Source organism: Panicum virgatum, chromosome 8K, assembly GCF_016808335.1.
Source record: "Panicum virgatum strain AP13 chromosome 8K, P.virgatum_v5, whole genome shotgun sequence".
NCBI lineage: Eukaryota > Viridiplantae > Streptophyta > Magnoliopsida > Poales > Poaceae > Panicum > Panicum virgatum.
The window spans coordinates 49,535,359-49,547,093 of NC_053143.1; positions in this window are offsets into that span (position 1 = coordinate 49,535,359).

Here is an 11,735-nt window from a genome sequence, read left to right on the forward strand (position 1 = left end):
CTTGATCTCACCCCGATCGATGAACTCTCGAATGAGATGAAATCGCCGCATAACGTGTTTGCTCTTCTGGTGATTCCTTGGCTCCTTGGCTTGCGCAATGGCTCCACTGTTGTCACAGTAGAGATCCAGCGGGCTAGAGGCATTAGGGAACACATCAAGCTCAATAAGGAACTTCCTTATCCAAACACCTTACTTCGCAGCTTCCGAAGCTGCGATGTACTCGGCCTCTGTCGTAGAATCGGCCAGCGTCTCCTGCTTGGAACTCTTCCAGCTAACAGCACCACCATTTATTGTGAACACGTAACCTGATTGGGACTTTGAATCATCTTTGTCAGTTTGGAAGCTAGCGTCGGTGTAACCTGTTACAACGAGCTCTTCCTCACCTCCATAGACCAAAAACGCATTCTTAGTTCTTTTTAAGTACTTAAGAATGTTCTTCACAGCTGTCTAGTGACTCTCACCCGGATCAGACTGGTATCTGCTCGTAACACTTAGAGCATAAAAAACATCTGGGCGTATACTTATCATTGCATACATGATAGATCCAATTGCTGAGGCATATGGAACTTTGCTCATGCCCTCTCCCTCATCAGTCGTCGTAGGACACTGAGTCTTGCTAAGATGTATGCCATGTGATATAGACAAGAACCCTTTCTTTGCCTCTTCCATGTTGAACCGCTTCAACACTTTGTCAATGTAAGTATCTTGGCTTAATCCTATAAGCCTCTTTGATCTATCTCTATAGATCTTGATGCCCAGTATGTATGCTGCTTCTCCTAAATCTTTCATTGAAAAACTATTTTTCAGTGAAGTCTTTACGGACTCAAGCATAGGAATATTATTTCCAATCAGCAGTATGTCATCTACATATAGGATTAGAAATGCAACAGAGCTCCCACTTTCCTTCTTGTAAACACAAGCTTGTTCTTCATTTTTAATGAAGCCAAACCCTTTGACTACTTCATCAAAACGAATATTTCATCTCCGAGATGCTTGCTTTAATCCATAAATCGATTTTTTTAAGCTTGCATATCTTTCCAGCATTGGTCGGATCGACAAAACACTCGGGCTGCATCGTATACATGTCCTCGGTCAGATTTCCATTAAGGAAAGTTATTTTGACATCCATCTGCCATATTTCATAATCGAAATATGTAGCAATAGCTAGAATAATCCGAACAGATTTAAGCATCGCTACGGGCAAGAAAGTCTCAGTCGTAGTCAACTCCTTGAACTTGTCGAAAACCTTTTGCGACAAGTCGAGCTTTATAGATGTGAACATTTCCATCCATATCTTTCTTCTTCTTATAGATCCATTTGCACTCTATGGTTCTCACACCATCAGGCGGGTCTATCAAGTTCCAAACTTGATTTTCCTTCATGGATTCTATTTCGGATTTCATGGCATCTTGCCATCTCTCGGAGTCAGGGTCTGTCATCGCCTCTGCATATGTCGCAGGCTCATCATTGTCTAACAATAATAATTCCCGCATTGCGCGGAGCCTTGCTGACCTTCGTGGTTGCGGAGGTGCTTCTATTGCCATAGGCATCGCAACTTGTTCAGCTACATTAGCGTCACTTGTAGAGTCTAGTCCTATTGGCTCATCTCGAACTTCTTCGAGTTGCACCGTTTTTCCACTTTTCTCTCCTTTGAGAAATTCTTTCTCTAGGAAAACTCCGTTCCGAGCGACAAACATTTTGCCCTCAGATCGATTGTAGAAGTAATACCCTAAAGTATCCTTTGGGTATCCCACGAATATGCACTTATCCGATTTGGGTGCAAGATTGTCAGACTGCAGACGTTTGACAAATGCTTCACAGCCCCAAATTTTCAGAAAAGACAAACTGGGAGTCTTGCCAGTCCATATCTCATATGGTGTCTTGTCTGCGGATTTTGATGGTTCCCTGTTTAATGTGAAAGCTGTTGTTTCTAGAGCGTAACCCCAAAACGATAACGGTAGGTCCGACTGTCTCATCATTGATCGAACCATGTCCAACAGAGTTCGATTACATCACTCAGACACACCGTTTCTCTGAGGTGTTCCAGGCGGCGTAAGTTGTGGAACAATTCCGCAACTCTTTAGATGATTGCTAAACTCGTGGCTCAGATATTCGCCTCCACGATCAGATCATAAAGTTTTAATTTTCTTGCCACACTGATTTTCAACTTCACTCTGAAATTCTTTGAACTTTTCAAAAGTTTCAGACTTATGCTTCATCAAGTAGACATAGCCATATCTACTCAAGTCATCAGTGGAAGTTATGAAGTATTGGAATCCACCTCTAGCAATCGAGCTCATTGGTCCACATACATCAGTATGTATGAGTTCCAGTAAGTCCGATGTTCTCTCTGGAAAACCTGTGAATGGTGTCTTGGTCATCTTGCCTAGCAAACAAGCTTTGCATGTCTCATATGACTCAAAATCAAACGAAGTTAGAAGTCCATCCGAATGGAGCTTCTTCATGCGTTTCTCGCTTATATGATCGAGACGACAATGCCACATGTAGGTAGGATTCAAATCAGCAAGCCGAGGCCTTTTAGCATTAATATTACAGATAGGTGAATCATCAAGATTTAAAACAAATAGCCTATTCACAATGGATGCAAAAGCCACAAACATATTATTCTTAGAGATAGCACAACCATTGTTTTCACTCGCAAAAGAATAACCATCCTTCATCAAATATGAAGGAGACAGAATGTTTCGACTCAAACTAGGAACAAAATAACAATTACTAAGTTTCAAGACAAATCCTGACGGTAGGTGAAGTTGCATCATCCCGATGGCCACAACAGCAACTCTTGCATTATTGCCGACACAGAAGTCAACTTCTCCTCTTCCAACGCTCCTACTCTTTGTTAGTCCCTGCATCGAATTGCATATGTGAGCAACCGATCCGGTATCAAATACCCAAGAATTAACACAAGAATCAGCGAGGAATATTTCTATAATATGAATAACAAGCGTACCTGAGGTGGAAGAACGGTTCTTCAACGAGGTGAGGTACAGCTTGCAATTCCTCTTCCAGTGTCCCTTCTCGTGACAATGAAAGCACTCATTATCTGCAGCTGGTACAGGTTTAGCCTTGGGTGTAGAGTTTAGCTTAGGGTCCGCAACCTTAGCCTTGTCATTCTTCTTCCAAGAAGAACCTTTCTTCTTGAAAGCAGGCTTGTTCTAGACAGCCATCACATGGCCGCTGCTTACGCTCTTCTTGATGTCACTCTCTGTTGTCTTGAGCATGCCACACAGTTCAGTCAGGCCCTTTTCAGCCCCATGCATATGGTAGTTCGAGATGAAGTTCCCATAGCTTGGCGGTAAAGAGGCAAGAATGAAGTCAGTGGCCAACTCTTGGCCAAGTGGGAAGCCCAGCTTCTCCAACCTCTGTGTGCAACCAACCATCTTGATTACATGCGGACCCACTACAGCGCCTTCTGCCAGCTTGCTCTCGACAAAGGCCTTGGATACATTGAACCTTTCAGTCCTGGCCTGAGTTTGAAACATGTCCTGAAGCGCCACGATCATATCGTGTGCCTCATGATTTGTCTCGAACTGCATCTGTATGTCAGGTTCCATGCAAGCGAGCATAAGGCAGGTTATTTCAAGGTTGTTGTCACAAGCCTTTCTGTAAGCAGTTTTTTTCTCAGCAGGTGCATCATCAGAAGGCTCTTCTGGTAGTGGGGTATCTAGAACATCTTCCTTTTTCTCTGCCCTGAGAACAATTCTCAGGTTGCGGATCCAATCCGCATAGTTAGTCCCATTCAGTTTGTCCTTCTCAAGGACCAAACACAATGAAAAGGATTAGGTGTTATTGCTGTCGGTGTCCCGACCCGAGGATCCGGATCCCAACTAGTAAATGCTGCGTGTTTCCTCGTCCCAGATGATGATGCAAGAGGCAACACAGTAACGCACGGTTTATCCTGGTTCCGGCCGCGGGGCCGTACGTCCAGCAAAGGGGGTGTGCGAGGGCACTGTATTATCTTGCACCCGGAGTGCTTGTAGTAGGGGTTACAAGCGAGGCGAGAGAGGGAGGAAGGCTCCCAAGTCTCTGCTAGAGGTGGAGTCAGTTGAGGAGAGTGCTCAGTAATCCCTGAACGTCCTCTTGGAAGAGAGAAGCCGGAGAGCGAAAGACCAACGTGACCCAGCGCCCAGCCAACGGAAGCCCACCTCCTCCTTTTATAGTTATAAGGAGGGGCGGTGTACATGAGTGGGAGCATGGAAGTCGTCATTTTCCCTTGAATCGCGAGGGTACAGTGGTCAGACACTGTAAGAAGTACACTGTAGGAAGGCGGCGCACATCGCAGTCATCCTAGATATCGTCCTTGGTCCTGTGAAGATTGCGGCGGTCGCCGAGTCGGTCCCTGCAGTAGGCGTGGTCGTCGCTGGTGCAAGGTACTTGGCGCGGTGGCATTCGGTGGGCCCTACGGATTAGGGTCCTGCATGTGCCCGTGGTAGTGGTGGTGCGCGACGGCCCCTGACCCCCTGGTCGGAGTGCGGGTGTGTACACCAGAAGGTCCGGGGGACACGTGGAGGACCCGGACTCCTAAAGGGGGGAGGTCCGGGACTCTGTCCGTGTGAGCTGAGCACCCCTCTCGGTCGGACATGTGACGTCGCCGGACCCCTTCCCCAGTGGGAGGCAGGTCCGGAAGGTCGGCCGGAGCAGTACCGAGCCTGTCTTGTCCCGCGTCGCAGGTCCCAAGGCGCTGCTACAGCATCCGGGATGGCGGAGCGGTGACCAGAGTCAGCGGATGGGACCCCGGTCACATCTACTGTGGGAGTGGCGGCCTGACGTCGCCTGTCCTTTGAGCCGTGGCGGAGTGGCTGGCTTTTAATGCCTTCGTACGGCGAGCAGTTGGGCGGCGGGGCTGTTTGTCCCTTGTGCCGAGGGGTGGCCTCGAGCGAGGCGGAGATGAGTCACTTGCTCGAGGGTAGATCCGCTACCCTCGAGCGGGGCGGAGATGAGTCACCTGGTCGAGGGTAGATCCGCTACCCTCGAGCGAGGCGGAGATTGCCCAGCGGGCCTGAGAGGGACCCTCGAGCGAGGCGGAGATCGTTCCGCGGGTTCGAGGAGGATGTGAATGGGCCGCACGCTGGGCTTCTTTGAGTCCTTTCCTTTCTTCTGAATGGGAAGCAGGCCGTGGGGCTTCATGGGCTCAGCTGTCTTATCAGGTGTTTGTGTTTTTTAAAAGCGGTCTTAGTACCCCAATTAGGGTGTCCCTAATTGTGGTACCCGACAGTAGCCCCCGAGGCTTTGGTCGAGTCAGGGGATTTGGCCAAAGGGTGATTCGGCGATTTCCCCTTTGACGTGATCAGACGACACCGTGCACTCGCCAGACGCGCCTGAGTGCCGGCCCGGCGGATGTGACAATACGCCGGTCGGGGTAGTACGCCCATGGGGGAGTACTTCGAGGCGCGCAGCTCTTTGTTTGTTTAAAGGACAAGACGTGTCTGCGCACTGAGGGGGGCCAGAGCAACAGTGGCGCCTGCTGCTTGGCAGCTGGTGCTTTCACCGTGCTGTCCCGCGCGTAGGGCCTCAGCCCCGGCGTTCTTGGTTGCTTTGCGGCGCGCCGTTCGAGGGCAGCCGGCCAGAGCCGATGCTGCACCGCTTAGCGTCCCGGGGCTCACTTCCGCTTTATTTCGTTTGGTCATGTCTTGGCGCGGTGACCGAGGACATCCTTTGCTCGTGGAGTGCCGCGTCGTCACGGGTGATACAAGCCTCCGCTCTTCGACGAGCTTTGAAGCTTGGCGCCTGGCGCAGCTATAAATAGGGGTCGTGGGGTTCCCTTTGTTCTTCGACCTCCCAGCTCTTTCTTCCAGCATTGCCCGACTCTTGTAATGTTTCCTTTGCCTTTTTGTGACCGGCCCCCAGATGGGGTGGCCTGGCTTTTTTAGGCTTTCGGCGCTAGAAGAATGCTTGCGAGCGGTAGGGGAAGATCGGAGTGGGTGTGCGCTCCATTCCTCAGGTTAAGTGGGAGCAGCAGAAGAGCGTTGGGCCCGTGGGGTCCTGCTCTTGCGATGTCCCCTAGCCTAAAGGGGGATGGAGACGCCAGACCGTGGCGCTGGCACCAGGTCCGGCGGCTGTTTTTCGCATCGTCCCCCCGGCGACAAGGTTGCTCTCGGGGAGACGGTGCGGAGGGCGCTGTCCGCTAGCTCGACCCCCCGCATGGTCTTCGGTGGAGAAGACGCTAGAAGAAGGCTTGCGAGGAAAGCAAACTGCTGGACCCGTGCGGTCTGTGGGCTGTTCCTCGCATCCCTAGCAGCCTGGCCGTTGCATCAGCCAGGGGCTCGGTGTCTTTCTTCGTCACTCGTTCCTCCCCAAGACAGGGAAAATTGCCACATAGGTGGCAATGTGTTTGTATCTTTCGATGGCTTCGCGCCGGTAACTCTTTGTAATCTTTATTTGCATCGAGCAATAAAGTTCCCTTTCTCCTCTATAGGGAGGATGATCGAGGGTATAGGGGAGAACAGAGAGTTACGACCCTCGAATATGTGTGAAGTCTCCTTCGCGGGGGCGCGTCAGCGCACCCGCGGGTGTAGCCCCCGAGGCCTTGGAGGAGAGTTTGTGCTCGTCCAAGGGCTATAAACATTGCCCCACTGGGTAGCTTTACTGGGGTGACCGTCCAGCATCTTTTTCAGCCGGCATCGGCACTCTTTCAGCTGGCCTCTGCGTTCTCAGTGCTGGTACGGCGGCCCGGCGTTCAGCTTAACCATCAGGAGGGCGTATGTCTACAGCGGAGGGTTTGTCCAGACACGTGGAGCTTCACAATTGACGATCGTCGATTTACTCGAGGGTGCGGTTTGAACCATGGTGTGCGAGGAGCCCCCGAGCCCAGGCCCGTGTGACGGCATTCAGGGGAACCCTTGACTTCAATTACGACCCTCGTCGCCCTTTCGCAGGGAGGAGGGGTGAAGCATACCATGCTACCCATGCCCGGGCCGCGAGCTATGGCTGCTTCAGTGAGGTATTAGCGGGTTGTTCAAGCGGACGTCCGTGCCCTGTTCGATAGGGGTCGACTCGTGGTCCATGGACACGTCACATAAAGCGCTTGCGAAGGTTCGCTAGGCGGGGCTCGGACCCATTCGATAGGGTCCAAGGGCTCGATGCTCTCCCTCGATGGGATCCCCCTTCTAGGCACCCTCGACTGGCCTTGAACACTGCGTTGGATGTCTCGAACTCTGCGTTCGAGGGTAGCTTGTAAGGCACATCCCGCAGTCCCTAACTCTGGCGATCTGGGGTGCCTGTCGAACCCCCTGAAGGGCCAGGCTTCGAACCCCTGATCAGTAAGGCCTCGGAATGTGATTCCTTCGAGGGTAAATAGACCCTCGAAGGAATATTCCGTCTTGATTCGAAAACATCGCAAGATCGCGAGTCACGCGCGCGCGTCTCCCGCCGGTGGTGGGCGACGTGGCTCGATTCGTGCGGTGCGGTGTGGGCACGCCTTTTCAGGCGACAGCCTCGGGCAGATGAAGCGGCGTGGGCGGCGGCTGACGGATGGGATAGCGCAATAGTCGTGCCGTGCCCGCCGGTTACCGTGCCGCATTTATTGCTGTGTGCGCGCGTGGGAGACCCCACGGTCGTGGGGCCCAGCCGTCAGCGATAGCAAAATCTACCACATTCAATGTGGTAGATTTGGGCCGCGGCTGCGGCTGCGCCCGTCGCGGTGAAATAAAACGAAGAGGAAAGGGTTGTTTGGGCTCACCTGGCCATTTGCCTTCATCCTACTTCGCCTTCTCCGCCTCCCCTGCATCCTGAGCCCGTAGCCAAGAGCGAAAGGAGGAAGAGGAAGGTGAGGGAGAGAAAGCGCACCTTAGCCATCCCAGGGCCTTTGCTCCCGCATTCCCCCTCGGATCCAAGACATGTCGGACATCCAGGAGCCTCTGCCGTGGGGGAAGTCCTCCGCCACCGTGGCAGTCCTGGAGCAGCTGGTCGCCGACCGGCTGCTGCCGCGGATCACCGACTCGAAGGCGCCTGCGTGGATTTCCCCGCATCCGGATGAGACCGAGCCGAAGCCCCCGCAAGGCTACGTCGTGAGCATCGTGCGCCTCCACGAGCGAGGCTTCGGCGTCCCCGTCAGCAGGTTCATGAGGGCCTTGTGCGAGTACTACGGAGTGGAGCCGTACAACTTCAGACCCAACTCCATCTCGCAGGCGGCAGTCTTCGTCGCCGTCTGTGAGGGGTTCCTCGGCATCGAAGCCCACTGGGACCTCTGGATCCATCTATTCCGCGGAGAACTCTTCGTCGAGAATGCGCGGGGCCAACCGAGGACGCTCCCCGTCCGCCCGACCCGGAGGAATCTCTACATCACGAGCAAGATGACGATGAATAACGCCGAGTGGAGTCGAGGGTGGTTCTACCTTCGGAACTACAGGGGCGCTCTCCCGGCGTTCACCAACAAGGTGCTCCGGGAGCGACCGGCGAAGTGGGATTGGGGGGTGTCGCCCCCATCGCAACAAGCCAAGCTCGAGGGCCTCACCGACGCGCTAGTGCGTCTGGCGAAGAAGGGGCTGACGGCAGCGGCCGTCATCGCGAACTTCCACCAACAGAGGGTTATTCCTCTGGTGGAAAGGGCCCTGCCAATTTTCGAGCTCACCCCCGGGAGCCGGGTGGAGGGCTCGAGGACGTCCAACAAGCTGCTCCCCCGCACCACCGCCGCCCGGAGGGCAAGGTACGCGGTGGCGGAGTTCCCCCAAATAATGGGGACGTGGGTTCCCGATCTTCCGTCAGGTTCTGGATAACTTTCGTTGTAGGCGGAGCGAGACACACCGATCCGGCTTCAGATCCTAAGACCCGAATCCAGCAATCTTAGCACCACAACTCCTCTGGTTATCAACCGTGTCACAACCCGGTTGACCTCGCCAAGAAGGCTAATCCCTGCAAGCGCAACAAAGAACACAAGCAAGAACTCGAAAGAACGCAGCTCAATTGAAGTGACTCTGCAGATGAAAGATTAATCTCAAAGTTGGGGTCTCACAAACCGACACGGCGGCGAAACTGTTCTCGACAGAATAATCTAAGCAAAACCCAAGTAATCTAATGGCGGCTGCTGTGTATATATAAGAGAGAGGCTAGGGGGCGGCCAAGGGGGTGGCCGGGCAACCCTAGGGAGTACAAGGCCTTCGGGCCCAAAAACTGGCGTCGCTGCATCCAGGCAGATTCTGGTCGTCATGTTGTTTCAACGATTCCTGTCGACTCCGAGCGTATTTTGATATGGGATGAGTTGGGTTGGAAAGCTTATCTCCTTAGCTTTCCAACGATATATAGAACGCCCAAAACGGAGCCCGTATGTGGCCTGGGCGTCCGTTTTCGTGAGGCCTGCTCCTGCAGTCCGAACCGGACTCGCGAATAAATCGAACTTCAATGTGGAGTGGGCTTTGAACTCTATCTTCGCTTGGGCCTTGGTCATATGCGTATTGGTCATGTCCTCATCATTCTCCCCTTCTTGGTTTTGAGTCGTCCTCGACTCAAAGTCGCTGATGCTTGCGGAAGTAGTTGTTCCCATTCTTGACATGATCCTGCGTTGCTCCCCTTCTTGAAATTGAACCTGTTGTGACAAAACAAATAAAGAAGAACAAGAGGAACTCTGCGTGATGGGATTAGTCTTAAAATAGCCCTCTTTTTCATCAAATTGTTGCATAGCAAAAGGAGATTTCAGATTTGAACACATATAAACACGATGTACCATGTACTCTCCTTTACAATTATAATTGCCTATAAAGTGATATGTACATCGAGATAACCATGGCAATCCAACACATTTAAATTTCTCCTCCAAACTACTAAGTGCACACAAAGTATCAAACTCTATATAACCCAAAGTATTTAAAGAAGACAACAATGTCCTTTCATCCTTTTCTGTAGCAATTGGAATCAAATGTTCATTTTTAGCATAAGTCTTTGGTTCCAAAACAAAAGGATCAGTTTCCTTCACAAGTTGTGGCACAGTGATAAACATAGAACTATCACACAACTCTTCTTTATCACAAAATTCAGTAGAATATTTATCATGTGACAAAGTCAATTCAGATTTAGTGTCCACTAAATGTTGCTCTATTATAGCATGAGTGGTTGACAATTTCAGCACATCAAGAGAGCTCTTACCTGAGACAATTACCTGTTCATTCTCTATCACCTTGTCTTCTGTTTTAGATACATGCTGCAAAATATTAGGTCCAATAGAAAACAAAGCGATATCTTTAATTTGTACAAAATCAGATTTAGAGGAAGGCACTGTAACATCTGAAATAATCTATTCTTTTCTAAAAGGCTCATTCTTTCTTCTCTCTGCTCTTTGAAGATCAGCTTCTAAAATTTCAGTTGCGGTCATAGATTTAAGTGTAATTTTTCTTCCATTGTAGTTCAAAGAATATCTATTTGCAACCTTTTTATGTACCACATCATTTATATTAATCCATGGCGTTCCTAGCAATAAATGACATGCTTGCATGGGTACTATATCAAAATCAGCACTACTCTTGTAAAAACCAATGCTAAATTCAATATGTGCAAATTCAGTTACCTTAATCTTATCGTAAGAATTTACCCATTGCATGTAGTATGGATGTGGATGTGGCTTTGTGGTCAGACCAAGCTTCTCGACTAGCTCTAAACTTGCAAGGTTGGTGCAAGTCTCACCATCAATGATGACTCGGCAACGTCGTTCCATCACGGCAAAGAAAGTCTGGAACAAATTGTTGAATTGATTTTGCTCCACTTTCTCCATTTGAGAACTCAACACTCGTTGAGCAATCTCAGTGTTTCCTGACATTGTTAGTAAGTAGACAAGAGAAAACACAAAAGGTTATCCCTATCAACTACTATATGTGGATGTGGATGGTGGAAACACAATCTCGCACGTCTTACCAAGCTCTTACAAGTGTTCTTACTAATGCAAAGCAGAGGATGGTACAACCGGTGACTGGTTCGTGATACCTGTGAGGAAGTGGTACCAAGATTGCAAGATCCTCTGGGTGTACTGATCTGAAGTAATATGTGGAGCTTCGGGGGGCTTTATTTAGTAGCAAGGATTAGCACAATTGAAAATCAGATAGCAAAAATTGAATAAATATCCAAAGTACTTATCAATGTTGCTGGCCTAAACGTGTTCCTAGAACTAGTTCAAGCAAGCAAGCGACATATACCAAGCACAAAGGACACAAAAGGATGCAAGCACTTCTGATTTTTTTTTCCTTTTTTTTTTGTGCGGCTCTTTTTTATGCACTTGCCTTTTTCTTTCTTTCTTTTTCTATTCAAAAGTGCCACAAGAGCAAGAGACAACTCCACACTATCACAAAATTGTTGTCTGTAAATTACAGATTTGCTACACAAACTTATACAGGCTGTTTGACAAATTTAGAGACTTCAAACACGAAAACTTACAACATGAAAGTTGTAGATCCTCCTTTTCTCTTTCTTTGCAATATATGGAAAGTCTCTTTTGGATAAAGGAAGTAGAAGATATTGACCCCGAAATACAGACTACTCAGAAATTTCTGGGTCACCAACAGATTGACTTCCAATACAGATTAGGCACAGATAACTACGTTTTCTGGAATTCTCTCAATTGATAAAGTTGTAGATAATTTCACAAGCTTTCCAGAAAGTACTAGAACACAAAAATCCGAGTTCGTATGCGAGAGATATCAACAAAATACCGAACTGGACAGAGACAAGTCCGAACCGGACGTGATGACGGGATGGAAAAGGACACGGTGACACGATGCAAAACTCAAACCAAT